General features: G+C 41.5%; 1 protein-coding gene and 1 pseudogene across 2 annotated transcripts in view; both read right to left on the bottom strand.

Annotated features, from left to right (window-relative positions):
• GRM8 (glutamate metabotropic receptor 8) overlaps positions 1-17,186 on the bottom strand; it is a 913,900-nt gene that overhangs the window by 823,520 nt on the left and 73,194 nt on the right. The gene's annotated exons all lie outside the window — the stretch shown is intronic.
• On the bottom strand, positions 7,214-8,120 carry LOC135232290 (craniofacial development protein 2-like; annotated as a pseudogene).

Raw genomic sequence — 17,186 nt, 5'->3', positions numbered from 1 at the left:
CTCCTACCTCAGGCCAACTCATTCTCTGAGCAGAAAGGAGAGAATGCCCTCTAAAGCTTTGCTCTTGCCCTTAACCTTCACCTCCAGAAAAGGTGAGCTACCTAGCCCACCAATAACCCTTAGGTTCACTCTTACTCATGACAACCCTATGTGTGTCAGAGTAGAACTGCGCTCCATAGGGTCTTCTGTGGAGTCTGAGTGGAGTCAAATTTACAAGCTTTCAGTTAGTAGACATTGGCACCACCTAGGAACTCCCAGAAGAGGTGGCAGGCAGTGACTAAGGGCGCCTCCTGGTGGTCTAACTAGTCCTCCTGATCCCTAAACTGTTTTTTAGTGACTATTACTACAGTTGGAAACCCTGGTGGCGTACTAGTTAAGTGCTACGGCTACTAACCAAAAAAGGTCAGCAGTTCAAATCCACCAGGCACTCCTTGGAAACTCTGTGGGGCAATTCTACTCTGTCCTATAGGGTAGCTATGAGTCGGAATTGACTCGAGGGCAATGGGTTTGGTTTTTGGTTTTTATTACAGTCACTCTCCCAGATTTTTTTTCAATAAAATTTCTTAATATTTCTTTATCACAATGGAAGGCTGTGGATTTTTTAACTTCTCAACTGTTTTTAAAACTCAAAGGGTAGCACTGTGAGAAGCAAGAGAAAACCACCAAGGTGGGTGCTAACTTGAACCCATACCTCCCCCTGAAGACTGGGTGTAAGGTGAGAAGCCAGCAAATATGTAAAAATACTAATAACGTAGAAAAAGGTTTTTTGTTTGTTTGTTTGTTTAATAAGCCTTCTCTGATACTTGCTAACACCAAGAATCTTGCCTGTGCCTACAGCTCTGAGCTGGTAATTTCCCGGTGTGTCAACCCATATCTCTGATGCCCAGATTTGAAAATGCGTATGTTACAAATGCCTTTCTTCCGTTAGGACAGTCAGCTATGGACTCAGAGGGAGCTTGGTTGGTACTGAGTGTAACTGGTCAGCCACATATGACAGGTTCTACCCAGGTGAGTCTCATTTGAAATAATTATATATGATATATATTATACTATATAACAAATGATATAATTATATATAATTTTAGGGGCAGTAGGAAGCTTGCCTGTCCATCACCCACATAGTGTACCCACTCGTACACTGACATCTGGACATCTTTAATGAGGGTAAAGATTATGCGGTAAGAGATGACTCTTAAACTTCAAGTACAACCAGGAGACAAAAAAGGATACATTTACATTAATATAAATGTAAATGACTGATGTCTTTCCCTTTCCTTAAAGCAAGTTTCTATGGAACAGAGGAGAAAAAGCTCGGAAGAAGATGTAGATTTCTAAAAGGGAAGAAGAATGCAAGCAGTTAAGACCATAAGCCACTAAGAGCCTAAAGCCCACTAAGAAAGAGGGGGACCCTCTTGAGACTATCTCAATCAGCACTTCAATTCTAGAATATTCTCCTTGATTACATTCCCATTCCAACTTTCAAAAGGTTAGGGTATTCCTATGGTATTAAGTATATCCAAGTTTCTAATTATTACTAAAAACAAATAAATCTGATTTCCATAATTTCTATTTAAAAATCAGAAATGTAAAAAAAAATTGAAAGTGGGGTAAAAAAATTCATTGAGAAAGACAATAAAGCAAGCACCTTGTATGTATTAACCTTCACTACGACAGCAATATCAGGCCTAACGGCCAGTGGAGTCCCTTCCAGTCTTCCACACTGATCCTAGCATCTGTTCTCTGGCCTTAGCTCAACCCTAAAAATCTGCCCCTTCAGCTACCCAAGAATAACTTCCTCATGTGTCAACAATCCAAGAGGCACAGGTACCAAGTAGATTCCACAGCCTGTTTTTCGAGACTCCGTAAATCAAGCTGCCTTGACCCCAGGTTTAAATCCTCCTGGTACCTTACTCCACCCTACTACCCCTGCCCTATTCTAGCCAAAGGGGACAATTTCGAGTCGTTCACATCTCTCCCTTTCCGAAGTCTGGGCCTTTGTTATAATGCTTTAACCCAGATTGCCCAGCTCTAACTCTACATGTCAAACCCTATCTACTTTCCCAAGCTTCCCCAAGTCTTTCTCCTTCCTGATGCCTTTCCTAGTTCACCATCTAGATGTGATGTTTCCCTCCCCTGAGCCTCCAAGGTATTCTGTCCTTCCCTTCAGGGTCTTTTTATAATCTTCCTAATATTTTAGTAATATACATACTTTTTTTTTTTTTTTATACTACAGTACTACAGTGGAGTCCCTCGGTGGTGTAAACAGTCAAGTACTCAACTACTAGCCGAAAGGTTGGCAGTTCGAACCTACCCAGAGATGCCTCAGAAAACAGGCCTGGTGACCTGCCTCCAAAAAGTCACCAGTATAGATGACATTCTGCACCATAAAACACAGCTTAACAAATTTAAAAGCATAGAAATCAGACGAAGTGTATTCTCAGACCACAACGGAATTAAACTAGAACTACTTCAATAACAGAGAGAGAGCTCAAAAATCCACAAATACTGAGAGATAAAACAACACTTCTAAATAACACAGGGGTCAAAGAAGAATTCTCAAAAGAAATTAAACAATATTTTGAACTGCCTAGAGGAAAATTTATACCATCAAATGGATATGTTAGAAAAGAATAATGGTCCAAAATCAATAATCTACGCTTCAGCCTTAGAAAACTAGAAAGAAGAGCAATTTAAGCCTCAAGCAAAAGAAGAAAATAAATGATAAAAATTAGGGCTAAAATAAATGAAATTGAAAACAATAGAGAAACTAAATGAAACAAAAAACAGGTGATTTGAGAAGATCAATGAAATTGATAAAGATCTAGCCAGGCTAACCAGGAAAAAAAGAAGATACAACCCACCAATATCAGAAATTAAAGAGGAGTCACACAGACAGTTCACCAAAGAACATATATAGATGGCAAATAAGCATATGAAAACATGTTTAGCATCATTTGTAATTAGGGAACTGCAAACTAAAATTAACAATGAGATTCCATGACTTACTCTTTGAATGGCTAAAGTACAAAAAAATGACAATACCAATTGTGGGCAAGGGTGTGAAGCAACAGAAATTTTCATTCATTGCTGGTGGGAATGCAAAATGGTCCAGCCACTTTGGAAGAAACTTTGGCAGTTTCTTACAAAACTAAATATCATCTTAACATAGGAGCCAGTAATCACGCTCTTAAGTATTTACCAAACTGATTTAAAAACGTATATCCACATTAAAAACTGCACATTTATAGCAGCTTTATTCATGATCACCGAAAACTGGTAACAACCAAGATATCCTGCAATAGATAAGTAGTGTAAATCTATACAATAAAAAGAAATTAGTTATCAAGCTAAGAAAAGACATGGATAAATCTGAAATGCATATTACTAAGTGAATGAAGCCATTCTGGAAAGGGGATACTGAGTGGTTTAAAGTCAGGAAGGGTGTACGTCAGGGTTGTATTCTTTCACCATACCTATTTAATCTGTATGCTGAACAAATAATATGAGAAGCTGGACTATATGAAGAAGAACGGGGCATCAAGATTGGAGGAAGACTCATTAAGAACCTGCGTTATGCAGATGACACAACCTTGCTTGCTGAAAGTGAAGAGGACTTGAAGCACTTACTAATGAAGATCAAAGACCACAGCCTTCAGTATGGATTACACCTCAACATAAAGAAAACAAAAATCCTCACAAGTGGACCAATGAGCAACATCATGATAAATGGAGAAAAGATTGAAGTTGTCAAGGATTTCATTTTACTTGGATCCTCAATCAACAGCCATGGAAGCAGCAGTCAAGAAATCAAAAGATGCATTGCATTGGGCAAACCTGCTGCAAAGGACCTCTTTAAAGTGTTGGAAAGCAAAGATGTCGCCTGGAAGACTAAGGTGCGCCTGGCCCAAACCATGGTATTTTCAATTGAATCATCTGCATGCAAAAGCTGGACAATGAATAAGGAAGACCCAAGAAGAATTGACACCTTTGAATTGTGGTGTTGACAAAGAATATTGAATATACAATGGACTGCCAAAAGAACGAACAAATGTCTCTTGGAGGAAGTACAGCCGGAATGCTCCTTAGAAACAAGGATGGCGAGACTGAGTCTTACATACTTTGGACATATTGTCAGGAGGGATCAGTCTGTGGAGAAGGACATCATGCTTGGTAAAGTACAAGGTCAGCAGAAAAGAGGAAGGCCCTCAATGAGGTGGATTGACACAGTGGCTGCAACAACCAGCTCAAGCTTAGCAACGATTGTAAGGGTGGCGCAGGACCAGGCAGTGTTTTGTTCAGTTGTGCATAGGGTTGCTAAGAGTCAGAACTGACTCGATGGCACCTAACAACAACAATTACTATTAACTCTTTGAGATATAACAACAGGGGCCTTAGAAAGACAAAGCTTTGGCCCAAGTGGTGATTCCTTAATGGAAGAACTGCTCATGACAGCACAGGTTGATAGTGTGTTAGAAGAGACATGGTAAGACCAAGTAGAACCTAAGGTGCCATCTGGTCAGATCCCATTCCATTACCCAAATGGCCACCCATGCACAGAGCTCAGACAGGTTCACCAGCTCAGGGGACCTCATTCAAGAGACCCTGCTGTGTTTGAGGGGCTCCAGGATGCCAAGCAAGGTAATTTCTAGAGAGTAGCTGATCTGAATACTTTGGACATGTTGTCAGGAAGGATCAGTCAGTCCTAGGGCCACTGTGAGTAGGAACCGACTTGACCCACCTAAAAACAGCAACAACAGGTGATCTGAACAGGGAACTATGTACACAATGTGGTGTGGATGTTCTAATTTTTCACTCCTGTACACATGAAAATTTCTAGTTTTTTAATCATCTTAATAATTTTCCATCTCTTGTCATCTTTCTCATTGTGTATGCATTACTATCTATCCCACTGGGGTATTTTGAAGCTTAATTAATAATGTACACTAATTTGAGCCTTGGGTGGGGGAGAGATAAATAAAATGCCTTATGTACATATTTGTACTATGGAGAATATAATATCATGGTAAGTACGCTGTGATGGCACAAAACAAAAAGGGCTCTGGTCAGACAGGGCAAGGGGGTGGTGTGGAAAACAGACACAGAAAATGTATTATTGTTGTTGTTGTTAGGTGCCGTCGAGTCGGTTCCGACTCATAACGACCCTATGCACAACAGAACGAAACACTGCCCAGTCCTGCGCCATCCTTACAATAGTTGTTATGCTTGAGCTCATTGTTGCAGCCACTGTGTCAATCCACCTTGTTGAGGGTCGTCTTCTTTTCCACTGACTCTGTACTATGCCAAGCATGATGTCCTTCTCCAGAGACTGATCCCTCCTGACAACATGTCCAAAGTATGTAAGGTGCATTCTCGCGGTCCTTGGCTCTAAGGAGCATTCTGGCCGCACTTCTTCCAAGACAGATTTGTTCATTCTTTTGGCAGTCCATGGTATATTTAATATTCTTCACCAACACCACAATTCAAAGGCATCAACTTTTCTTCGGTCTTCCTTTATTCACTGTCCACCTTTCACATGCATATGATGCAATTGAAAATACCATGGCTTGGGCCAGGCGCACCTTAGTCTTCAGGGTGACATCTTTGCTCTTCAACACTTTGAAGAGATCCTTTGCAGCAGATTTGCCCAATGCAACGCGTCTTTTGATTTCTTGACTGCTGCTTCCATGGCTGTTGATTGTGGATCCAAGTAAAATGAAATCCTTGACAACTTCAATCTTTTCTCCATTTATCATGATGTTGCTCATTGGTCCACTTGTGAGGATTTTTGTTTTCTTTATGTTGAGGTGTAATCCATACTGAAGGCTGTGGTCTTTGATCTTCATTAGTAAGTGCTTCAAGTCCTCTTCACTTTCAGCAAGCAAGGTTGTGTCATCTGCATAACACAGATTCTTAATGAGTCTTCCTCCAATCTTGATGCCCCGTTCTTCTTCATATAGTCCAGCTTCTCATATTATTTGTTCAGCATACAGATTAAATAGGTATAGTGAAAGAATACAACCCTGACGCACACCTTTCCTGACTTTAAACCACTCGGTATCCCCTTGTTCTATCCAAAGAACTGCCTCTTGATCCATGTAAACGTTCCTCGTGAGCACAATTAAGTGTTCTGGAATTCCCATTCTTCGCAGTGTTATGCATAGTTTGTTATAATCCACACAGTCGAATGCCTTTGCATAGTCAATAAAACACAGGTAAGCATCCTTCTGGTATTCTCTGCTTTCAGCCAGGATCCATCTGACATCAGCAATGATATCCCTCGTTCCATGTCCTCTTCTGAAACAAGCCTGAATTTCTGGCAGTTCCCTGTCGATATACTGCTGCAGCCGTTTTTGAATGATCTTCAGCAAAATTTTGCTTGCGTGTGATATTAATGATATTGTTCTATAATTGCCACATTTGGTTGGATCATCTTTCTTGAGAATAGGCATAAATATGGATCTCTCTGGTCAGTTGTCCAGGAAGGTGTCTTCATATTTCTTGGCATAGATGAGTGAGCACCTCCAGCACTGCATCTGTTTGTTGAAACATCTCAATTGATATTCCATCAATTCCTGGAGCCTTGTTTTTCATCAATGCCTTCAGAGCAGCTTGGACTTCTTTCTTCAGTACCATCGGTTCCTCATCATATGCCACCTCTTGAAATGGTTGAATATCGACTAATTCTTTTTGGTATGATGACTCTGTGTATTCCTTCCATCTTCTTTTGATGCTCCCTGCATCGTTTAATATTTTCCCCATGGAATCCTTCACTATTGCAACTCGAGGCTTGAATTTTTTCTTCAGTTCTTTGAGCTTGAGAAACGCCGAGCGTGGTCTTCCCTTTTGGTTTTCCATCTCCAGCTCTTTGCACATGTCATTATAATACTTTACTTTGTCTTCTCGAGATGCCCTTTGAAATCTTCAGTTCTTTTACTTCCTCAATTCTTCCTTTTGCTTTAGCTGCTCGAAGCTCAAGAGCAAGTTTCAGAGTCTCCTCTGACATCCATCTTGGTCTTTTGTTTCTTTCCTGTCTTTTCAGTGACCTCTTGCTTTCTTCATGGATGATGTCCTTGATGTCATTCCACAACTCGTCTGGTCTGTGGTCACTAGTGTTCAGTGCGTCAAATCTATTCCTTAGATGGTTTCTAAATTCAGGCGGGATATACTCAAGGTCATATTTTGGCTCTCGTGCACTTGCTCTGATTTTCTTCAGTTTCAGCTTGAACTTGCATATGAGCAATTGATGGTCTGTTCCACAGTCGGCCCCTGGCCTTGTTCTCACTGATGATATTGAGCTTTTCCATCGTGTTTTTCCACAGATGTAGTCGATTTGATTTCTGTGTGTTCCATTTGGCAAGGTCCACGTGTATAGTCGCCGTTTATATTGGTGAAAGAAGGTATTTGCAATGAAGAAGTCATTGGTCTTGCAAAATTCTATCATGCGATCTCAGGCATTGTTTCTATCCCCAAGGCCATATTTTCCAACTATTGACCCTTCTTCTATGTTTCCAACTTTCGCATTCCAATCACCAGTAATTATCAATGCATCTTGATTGCATGTTCAATCAATTTCAGACTGTAACAGCTAATAAAAATCTTCTATTTCTTCATCTTTGGCCCTAGTGGTTGGTGCATAAATTTGAGTAATAGTCGTATTAACTGGTCTTCCTTGTAGGCGTATGGATATTATCCTATCACTGACAGCGTTGTACTTCAGAATAGATTTTGAAACGTTCTTTTTGACGATGAAGGTAACACCATTCCTCTTCAAGCTGTCATTCCCAGCATAGTAGACTATATGATTGTCTGATTCAAAATGGCCAATACCAGTCCATTTCAGCTCACTAATGCCTAGGATATCGATATTTATGCGTTCCATTTCATTTTTGATGATTTCTAATTTTCCTAGATTCATACTTCGTACATTCCAGGTTCCGATAATTAATGGATGTTTGCAGCTGTTTCTTCTCATTTTGAGTCATGCCACATCAGCAAATGAAGGTCCTGGAAGCTTTAGTCCCTCCACATCATTAAGGTCGACTCTGCTTTGAGGAGGCAGCTCTTCCCCAGTCATCTTTTGAGTGCCTTCCAACCTGGGGGGCTCATCTTCCGGCACTGTATCAGGCAATGTTCCGCTGCTATGCATGAGGTTTTCACTGGCTAATGCTTTTCAGAAGTAGACTGCCAGGTCCTTCTTCCTAGTCCGTCTTAGTCTGGAAGCTCAGCGGAAACCTGTCCTCCATGGGTGACCCTGCTGGTATCTGAATACCGGTGGCATAGCTTCCAGCATCACAGCAACACATAAGCCCCCACAGTGCGACAAACTGACAGACACGTGCTGGGGAGGGGGGGTGGAATGTATAAACTATGGCTAAAGAAATGACCGGGGCTGATATCTGGGCAAGAAAAACCAATTAGACAAGTTATAAATCAGACAGACTTTTGTATTATCGTGATTGTCTTGGAGGAAAATGACACTATGTCTTGATTCTACCACTACCAGTTGCCATTGAGTCAATTCTGACTGATGGTGACCTCATGTTTATCAGAGTAGAACCGTGCTCCACAGGTTTTTCAATGGCTGGTTTTTTGGAGGTACATTGCCAAGCCTTTCTTCCAAGGTGCCTCTAGGTGGACTTGAACCACCAACCTTTCAGTTAGCAGCCCAGCACATTAACCATTTGCACCACCCAGGGTCGTGTCTTGATGAGACATGGTCATACACGAAGGTTTGAGCCAAGAAACGTAACAGGTATTATTCTGGACATCCTCCCTTTGCCTCTCCAGATATACTCTCCACTTTCTACCCTGCCCCAGGGCTGACATCTGTGGTCTACATTAAAGGGTATCTTGCTCTCAGGCTTCCTGTGAAGGCAAAGTGACAGGAAATTGGAGGACAGGAGGAGAGCGAGGGGAAGTATTTATCCTCTTAGTGCCCTCCCTGCTGTGCTGTGTGTAGAGAATGGTCATCTTCCTCTACCAAAGGCCGCAGCTCCTGTCACACAGCCATCTCCTACAGCCCTCCCCATGTGCCTTTAGCCATAGCGGTAATATCACCCTTAGCTTTTGCACCAGCCCTTTTGGGTTTCTCTTAACTCTGACGCATCTTCGAAATATTCTCTGTTTATGCTTCCCTTCCTTTTACTCTATCAGGCAGTTCTACTCTGTCCTATAGGGTCGCTGTGAGTTGGAATCAACTCGACAGCAGTGGGTTTTTTGGTTTGGGTCCTTTTACCCACCTAGACTGTAATGGATACAGGAATAAAATTTGTACACACAAAGGAAATATGAGATATAGTAATTTGCTAACAAGTACTTTTCAATTTTAATGAGTATATCGTACTTATCTCCCAACACCAAGAGTTATTATGCCTTCCTCTCTGTTTGCCTTGCTCTCTCTTTACATTACCAGTTGCCGTCAAGCCCATTCTGATTCATGGAGACCCATGTATGTCAGAGCAGATCTGTGCTCCACAGGGTTTTCAATGGCTGACTTTTCAGAAGCAGACTGCCAGGCCTTTCTTCCAAGGTCTCCCTGAGTAGACTGGAACAGCATATAATTTTCACGTGATGACGGATTGTATGACAGAAGTTTAGATAAGGGGACCGCATTTAGGGGAGAGTTTCATGAGGCAAGGAATCTGAGAAGTGTAGGAATTTGTGAAGGGTTGGTAGTTGGAGTTACGTCAACCCAGGCACTGCGGTCGGCTTCCACACTTATGCATAACCAAGAAATACCGAGTGTTCGCAATTCAGGGAGCCCGCCGCCCCGTTACCTAAGGACATCTGTCTCCCCCATCAGTCAGGTCAAGGGGGAGTTTGCGTCACTTTTTATTCCCAGTTCTAGCCCACCATTCAGTAAACATCTGTTGATCACCTGCTCATTGAGAACACACAATAAGAACCCAATCAGTGTTCATTAACAAACCCAGAACTGCCTTCCAAGTCATATTTTCAGAAAAAAAGAAGTACAAGCTGTTTAAATGAACATCATCTAATATCAAAACATCTAGGTTATAATAACCCCAACACCATGTACCTTTAGATGTCTACATATATGCTTGTTTTTTCCAATGCCCAGGCCAAACTATTCCAAGAGAGCATTTATTTTTTAAAGAATGCTCATGTCATAGTAAGCAGGAGTGTTTTTTGTTTTTGTTGTTTTTGTTTTTATCTAATTTCGAAGAGGAACTGAATGTCTATCTGTATAGTCAAAGTGAGCATCCCACTCCTGAAGTCAGAACATTATATTTAGGGTTTTCCATACAAATAGCAAGCTGCAGTGCACCCAAATGACCTCCCAAGCCACCAGCTAATAGACCGTAACTGGCACCAACTCCTTTGTCATATATCTGCATTTGGTGTTCTCGTCTTCTCTCTCTAAAATCACAAACTCCTGGCTCCCCCTTGCCATGATTCTCAGGAGTGTCCCTCCCTCACAGTCCCTTCCGTGTCAGCTCTCCACCCCAACACAGGCCTCTGGGCCCATGGCTCCTGCCCTCACTTCGACTTATTTCATTTTTATACTCGAGCATGATTTTTTGTCAAACACAATATTTTCATATTGCTCTCCTGTATGCCATGTTCAAATGGCTTAGATTAAGATGAATGTACTCAGACCTGTTTTCTCACTGGTAAAAATGATAATAGAATGGGACTAAGCAATATCGAAGGTTTCTCTTAGCCCTGAACTCATCTGGTCTCATATAATATTTCTCTGCGGACATGGCCCCTTTGTGTCTGCTCTTCTTCACATAGCCATCTAACATCTACTGAGTGTCCCCAATGGGAAGAGCACAGTGCTAAGTTCTAGGAATACAAAAAACATCCCTGCTCTTGACCTGCAGTTTTAAAAAAATTTGCTCCAAGTCAATTCCAACCCTTGGTAGCCCCATGTGTGTCAGAGTAGAAATGTGCTCCACAGGATTTTCAATGATTGGTTTTTTGGAAGTAGATTACCTTTTGGTCAGCAGCCTAGCATGTTAACTATTTGCGCCAGCTAGGGTCTTTAGACCTGCAATAGCAGTTAACATGTCTGAACACTTCCACGTGAGGTCTTTAAAGTAGGGCTCACTTCATCCTCCCAACAACCCAGTGACAGAGGCACTATCGATGATCCCATGTTATTTATTTATTTTTTTGTAGTGTTTCAAGCAGAAATTTATTTTTCATAAAAATATCCCTGTAGTTAGTTATAACAACAAAAACATTTTTGTAAGCCCAGCTCTCATGTATCAATATACCTACAAGGCTAAACTCTGTGCTAATTTACTTTTAATCTTCTTTTCTTCTTTTTTATTATTGTACTTTAGATAAAGGTTACTAGTTTCTCATTAAACAATTAGTACACATATTGTTTTGCAACATTGGTTACCAACCCCATGACAGTCAACACTCTCCCTTCTCGACCTTGGGTTCCCTATTACCAGCTTTCCTGTCTCCTCCTGCCTTCTAGTCCTTGCCCCTGGGCTGGTGTGCACCTTTAGTTCTTGTTTTGTTTTATGGGCCTCCCTAATCTTTTTGGTTGGTAAGTTCTAATCTTTGGCTGAAGGGTGAACATCAGGAGTGACTGCGGGGAGCCATACTCTCGGGGTTTTTCCAGTCTCTGTCAGCCAGTAAGCCTGGTCTTTTTTTGTGAGTTAGAATTTTGTTCTACATTTTTCTCCTCCAGTTCTGTCCAGGACCCTCTATTATGATCCCTGTTAGAGTAGTCAGCGGTGGTAGCTGAGCACCATCTAGTTGTGCTGGACTCAGTCTGGTGGAGGCTGTGGTAGTTGTGGTCCATGAGTCCTTTGGACTAATCTTTCCCTTGTGTCTTTAGTTTTCTTCATTCTCCCTTGCTCTGGATGGGGTACACCAGTAGAGTATCTCAGATGGCCGCTCCCATTTTATAGATGAAGAAACCAGGAGACAGAAGCTCATAACCTGCCCAAGTTGTACAATTAGTAAGTGGCAGAGCCAAGAAACAAACCCAGGTAGTCACCCCTCAATGATACTTCCTCTTCAATAATAGCAGTGAAAAGTTCTTCTTTAAAGATATGAATAAAACACAGGCTAGGAAGATCTTTATTCTGCCTGGAGAGTATTTCCAGGATGAGGGGCCACTTGAGTTCTAAGATGCTTTCCGCCCCACCCCATGTCAATGTCAAGGCCCCATCTGGAGCCCTCGTCACAGACTCTCAGACAAATCATCTTCATCTGCAGCTTTGTGGGAGGGCCAACATTCACCTCCAGAAAGCCATTTTCAATGAATCTACCCTTCCCTGTGCTTTACTATTTTGCACATGATGAGATTGTTATTTTGCACATATCCTACATCTGACATTGTTTTGTTTTTTGTTTGTTTGTTATCACATGCTCTCTTTCCTTATTTAATTTCCCCAACCAATCCATCAAGGGCATCTTTAGCCAAGCCTGATACAGTGCTTATCAAACAGCAAGCAAAGTTTGTTGCTAAACCAAATAATCCACTCCATCCAGGGAGACAAGTCTAAATCCCCAGCCCAGTCTGCGGACACTCACTCACGTTGACCTGGCAGAGCCTCCCTCATCAACCCACAGGGCCGAGCTGACAACAGCTCTCCTCCAATCAGCTCTCCACACTCCCAAACCCCAGACTTGAATCTCGTCTTAAACGATAATATGAACGCTGAGCCTCCAAAGTCGTGAAAGCAAATTTTATTTTCTCATGGTTTCCACCGCTCAGGCTTTTATATGCTATTGTAAATCCAAAACAGCCATCAAAGTTAGAAGCTTCAAAAGAGCCTTTACAGGAATTTGGATTGCGGTCAAACATCTCTCCTCAGTGTTCTCGCTCCAGTGGCGGCATTTTCTCCTTGCCACCTCACAGGAGGACATGGGGCATGTTAGGAAGACGTGCAGACCTCAGCAGGTTCTATTTTCCATCACTCATCACTGTAAATGTGTTTTGGGGTGTTAACAGTGGGATATTCTTAAACCCTGCTGCTGGTGATGCTTTCTGTAAACAACAGTAATTCTCAAGTGCCTTATCATGAATGCAGTGATTCATCTCGAGCACGGAGAAGGGGCTTTATTTAGAACTGGCCTGGGGAGGAGGAGCATCTTTATATTCTGTTTGATAAGGAGCTGCAGGATTCGGTCTCATTTGTTCTGTTCAGCAGGTCCAGCTTATTCCTTTCTCCATCTTTTGCTATAAGGCTCGCATGCCTGAATATTAATCAAATATCCCCAGATTGATGCTTTACTTAAATTTCTTTTCTTAATTGGTTCAAACAAAAGGCCCTTTGCAAATCCTTCCAAAGGCTGGTCTGTGTGAGCCCACAATGCTGACACATTAAAAAAAAGAAAGAAACCCGTCACTGTCAAGTCAATTCCAACTCATACCAACCCTATAGAACAGAGTAGAACTGCCCCACAGGGTTTCCAAGGAGCAGTTGGTAGATTTGAACTGCCAAACTTTTGGTTAGCAGCCGATCTCTTAACCACGGTACCACCAGGGCTCTGTCTGACACATAAAGTACCCATTAAATAAATCTTTAATTATTATTTGCTGAGTGAAAATGGAAAAGGAAGATAGGGAGGTAAAACTGGCCACTGCAAGGGAAAGGAAGTCAAGGTCACAGATGACATCTCAGTCTGCCTCCTGAATCACTGAGCCTTACAGTGAACTTTCTGTGACTCCAAGTGCCAATTAGTTCCCTCTTGAATTTATACTACTATGAGAATTTTTGAAAGAGCGCGACCGGCTTAGAGCGATCCCTCCCCAGTGCTGGAAAATTACAAGTCAACACATTTGGACCTCCAATGGTAGAACGGCAGAAGTGATGTATCAGTTATCTCTTGTTATAATAATACTACATAAAAAACATCCACAAAACCTCGGTAGCAAAACCTTGGTAAATAATAAGCATTTACTGCTTTATCGTTCATGCCTGGGACAGCTGGGGGTTGACTAGATGGCTCTACTAATCTTGGCCAGGTTTAGTCACATGCCTCTGGGTCTGCTGACTACTACCTAACATCAGCTGGCCTTGGCTGGGGCAAGTGGAATGGCTCAGCTCTGTTCCACAAGTCCCTCATCCTCCAGCAGGCTAGCCCAGGCACGTTCTCATGGCAATGGAAAAGGAGCTTGCAACTGGAAATGCACAGGCCTCAGCTGAGAGCTCACACACTCTCCCCTCTACCTCATTCTATTGGCCAAAGCAAGCTCTGTGGCCAAACCCAAAGACAAGTGGAGAGGGACTATAAAGTTACCTGACGTGATACAGAGAGAGGTGGAGGATTGCAGCTAACGGCATAGTCTATCACAATGTCTATACATAAAAATTAAAAGCACAATATTTTAAATCTCAAGGATGGAACCCAGACATATTTGCAGGTACTCAACTGTGTATAAAAGGAGCCCTGGTGGCACAATGGTTAAGCGCTTGGCTGCTAACCCACCAGCCACTCCAAGGGAGAAAGATGTGGCAGTGTTCTTCCCTGAAGATTTTCAGCCTTGGAAACCCTATGGGGCAGTTCTACCCTATCCTATAGGGTCGCTACGAGTCGGAATCGACTTGAGGGCACATGATTAAGTAACCAATCTGAAAGAAGGTGCCTATTTTATCGAATAAATGCCTAGTGCAGGTATTACTCTTTGAACTTCAGTCTTATTGTTATTATAATTAGTTGAATATTAGCGTGAAGTAAGTAATATTTATGCTGAGAATGAATCAATTTCTTTTCTTCTCTGGATATTCTTTAGTCACAAAGCCTGACAAAACATTTGTATGGGCTCATAAAAGCTCTACCCTTTTTTATAAGTCTATGACAACAGTCAATTTTTCTAATTTTTAGAGAGTAGGAGAATTCAAATATCTTATCTGAGACAACAAAGATGATAAACAAATTATAAATTTGTTTAGATAGTTTAAATTTAATAAAGGCTTCCATTTAACAGTTTTAATAAAACGAAGACAAAAAGGTATGACATGCTGCTTTTGAGATTTGTATTTCTCATCTGATTCAATTATGTAAGTTTATATTTTGGAAATACCAACTCATTAACTTCAGCACCAAGGCTCGATCACTCTGCAATATCAAAAGCTTTAGAGTGAAAGTAGGTTGAGATGAAATTACTTCTCTACAGAAATCAAAATCTCTATTTCTGGGTTCAATGCATTTGACAGTTTAACTACCTACATTGTTTTAATCATATGAAAAAGGAGAGAACTTTAATTTCCCACCCTTTAACCTTCTAGTGATGAAATCACTTGGGAGAATATAATGAATATAAAAAGGATCAGCGCTCAAATTATATTCGTTTATAGTTAATTGGAAAGTTTCTTTAGTTGTCCAAGTCCAGAACCCTGTTGCCTGTCTATCTACCAGCTAGTAGTCATCACTCTGAGGTTTCGTCCTTCAAGTGGACATTCTCTTTATTCAACACAAATACGGCAACCTGTAAGGTAACAGTCCCATAAGAGATATGCCATCATTACCCAGATTTATGGGCAGAACCCCATCCATAAAATTTAGATAATTGCATATGTACTGCCAGCCTATTTCGCCTCTTAATATAAGTAATATTCTCAACATTAGCTACTGAAAGGCCAAATTTCTCATAACTGACTTTGTACTTAATTCTGCCAGATAATATGCTCCGCAACTTGATGAAGAATATACTGTGAACAATTTCTGACAACCCCTGTTTTTCTAGCGTGTTTTGCTGAAGAGGCCCAATCTGTTGTTTGTTTGGGGTTGTTATCACATTAAATTGATTTAGGGACACTCCTTTCCATTCTTCTGTCTTCCATGTCACATTTATTGAAACGCATGGTTTTAAATATATGTTCCAATTTGTGGTCTCAAACTGACAAAACGTTCCTCCCCACTCTTTTGTAAAGTGATGTTTAACAACTGCTGCCGCCATCAATATATTGCCACATCATAAGTAAACTCCACGTGAAGAGATCCACAGAGTACTCTGATTAGGAAATACTACCTGGGGCACAGAATATATGTGAAGAACCTTTTCAAATAAAAAACTTGGAGAAAAGTAAATAGAACAAATGGGTAAAAGAGGAGCATATGTTTTATGTTACCAAATTATGCATCATTATTTTTGAATAGCTAACCCAAAGTGCAGTATAGGTAGTAAAGCTTCATTTAAATTTTAGTCCATTTGCAGTTTTTCTTGTTTTTTGTTTTCCCAAGTTCCCCAGGCAGAGGGATGGGAGGAGTGGCTTCTCTAGGGAGCTGAACTCTAAAGTCTGTTCCTGGGAGAAACTGCAAAGCATGGGCTGAGATTCCAGACTGTTCCAAACAAAGCTCTCTGAGCTCCTGTACACTAATTTATGACATACCCACTTTCACCCGCTAGGTTTGCTCTTTATCAGGAGTCTCAGGGAGCCCGTCAGGACTTACAAAGGAAAGGAAGTCTGAGAAACAAAAAATATTTGACATCAAGCCAGGGAGTGTTTCATATTGTACACAGCTGGAACTGCTGCAACTGAAGGTCATGTTCTGAACAAGTACGGTGACTGGGATGCCATCCTCGCCTTCTCCAAATTATTAAAACCAAACATCTAATCACACTTGAAGTTTCCCAAAGGCTTGAGCTGGAGAAGAATTATCAGGCTGGAGTGCAGACAGTAAGCACCCCCTATTTACACTCCCACCTATGGGAACACTCTCCACTCTGACCCTGCTCTGGTCACACTGACCTACGCAGCCCCTAAATGCACTTGCATTTCCTACTCACAAGCCTCTCCACGCCTACATTTTATCTATCGTTTAGAGTCCAAACTGCGTTCCTCCTCCTAGCCTCCCCTGAGCACCACAATCTGAGATAAGCCCGATCCCCTTAGCCAATACAGCTTTTAATTACCTCTGTGATTCCCAGCCAATGCACCTCATGCATGTCAGTGGCGGCTTGCATGTTGCTATGATGCTTGAAGCAGACAATCATGAAAGGGTTATTAACCATCCCATAATAGTTGTTTTTCAGAAAAGTCTACTCTTGCTACAGTTTTGTTACAACTTTTACAGGACTTCACCATGATTGACTGAATCCCCAGGTTTCTTCTCCTCTCCTGACAAGAGGCCGACAAGCAGGCACAATTGATGCCAAATCTACCCACTGTGTGGCCTTCCTGGGTTGGCGGTAGTGAGCCCTCACCATTTTTTTACGGCTATATACAGTATGTTTAGAGCCGTGCGCA

The sequence above is a fragment of the Loxodonta africana genome, chromosome 8 (genome assembly GCF_030014295.1).
Source record: "Loxodonta africana isolate mLoxAfr1 chromosome 8, mLoxAfr1.hap2, whole genome shotgun sequence".
In the NCBI taxonomy this organism is placed as follows: Eukaryota; Metazoa; Chordata; class Mammalia; order Proboscidea; family Elephantidae; genus Loxodonta; species Loxodonta africana.
Note: the sequence above shows the minus strand (reverse complement) of the source record. Positions and strands in the feature narration are given on the sequence as shown.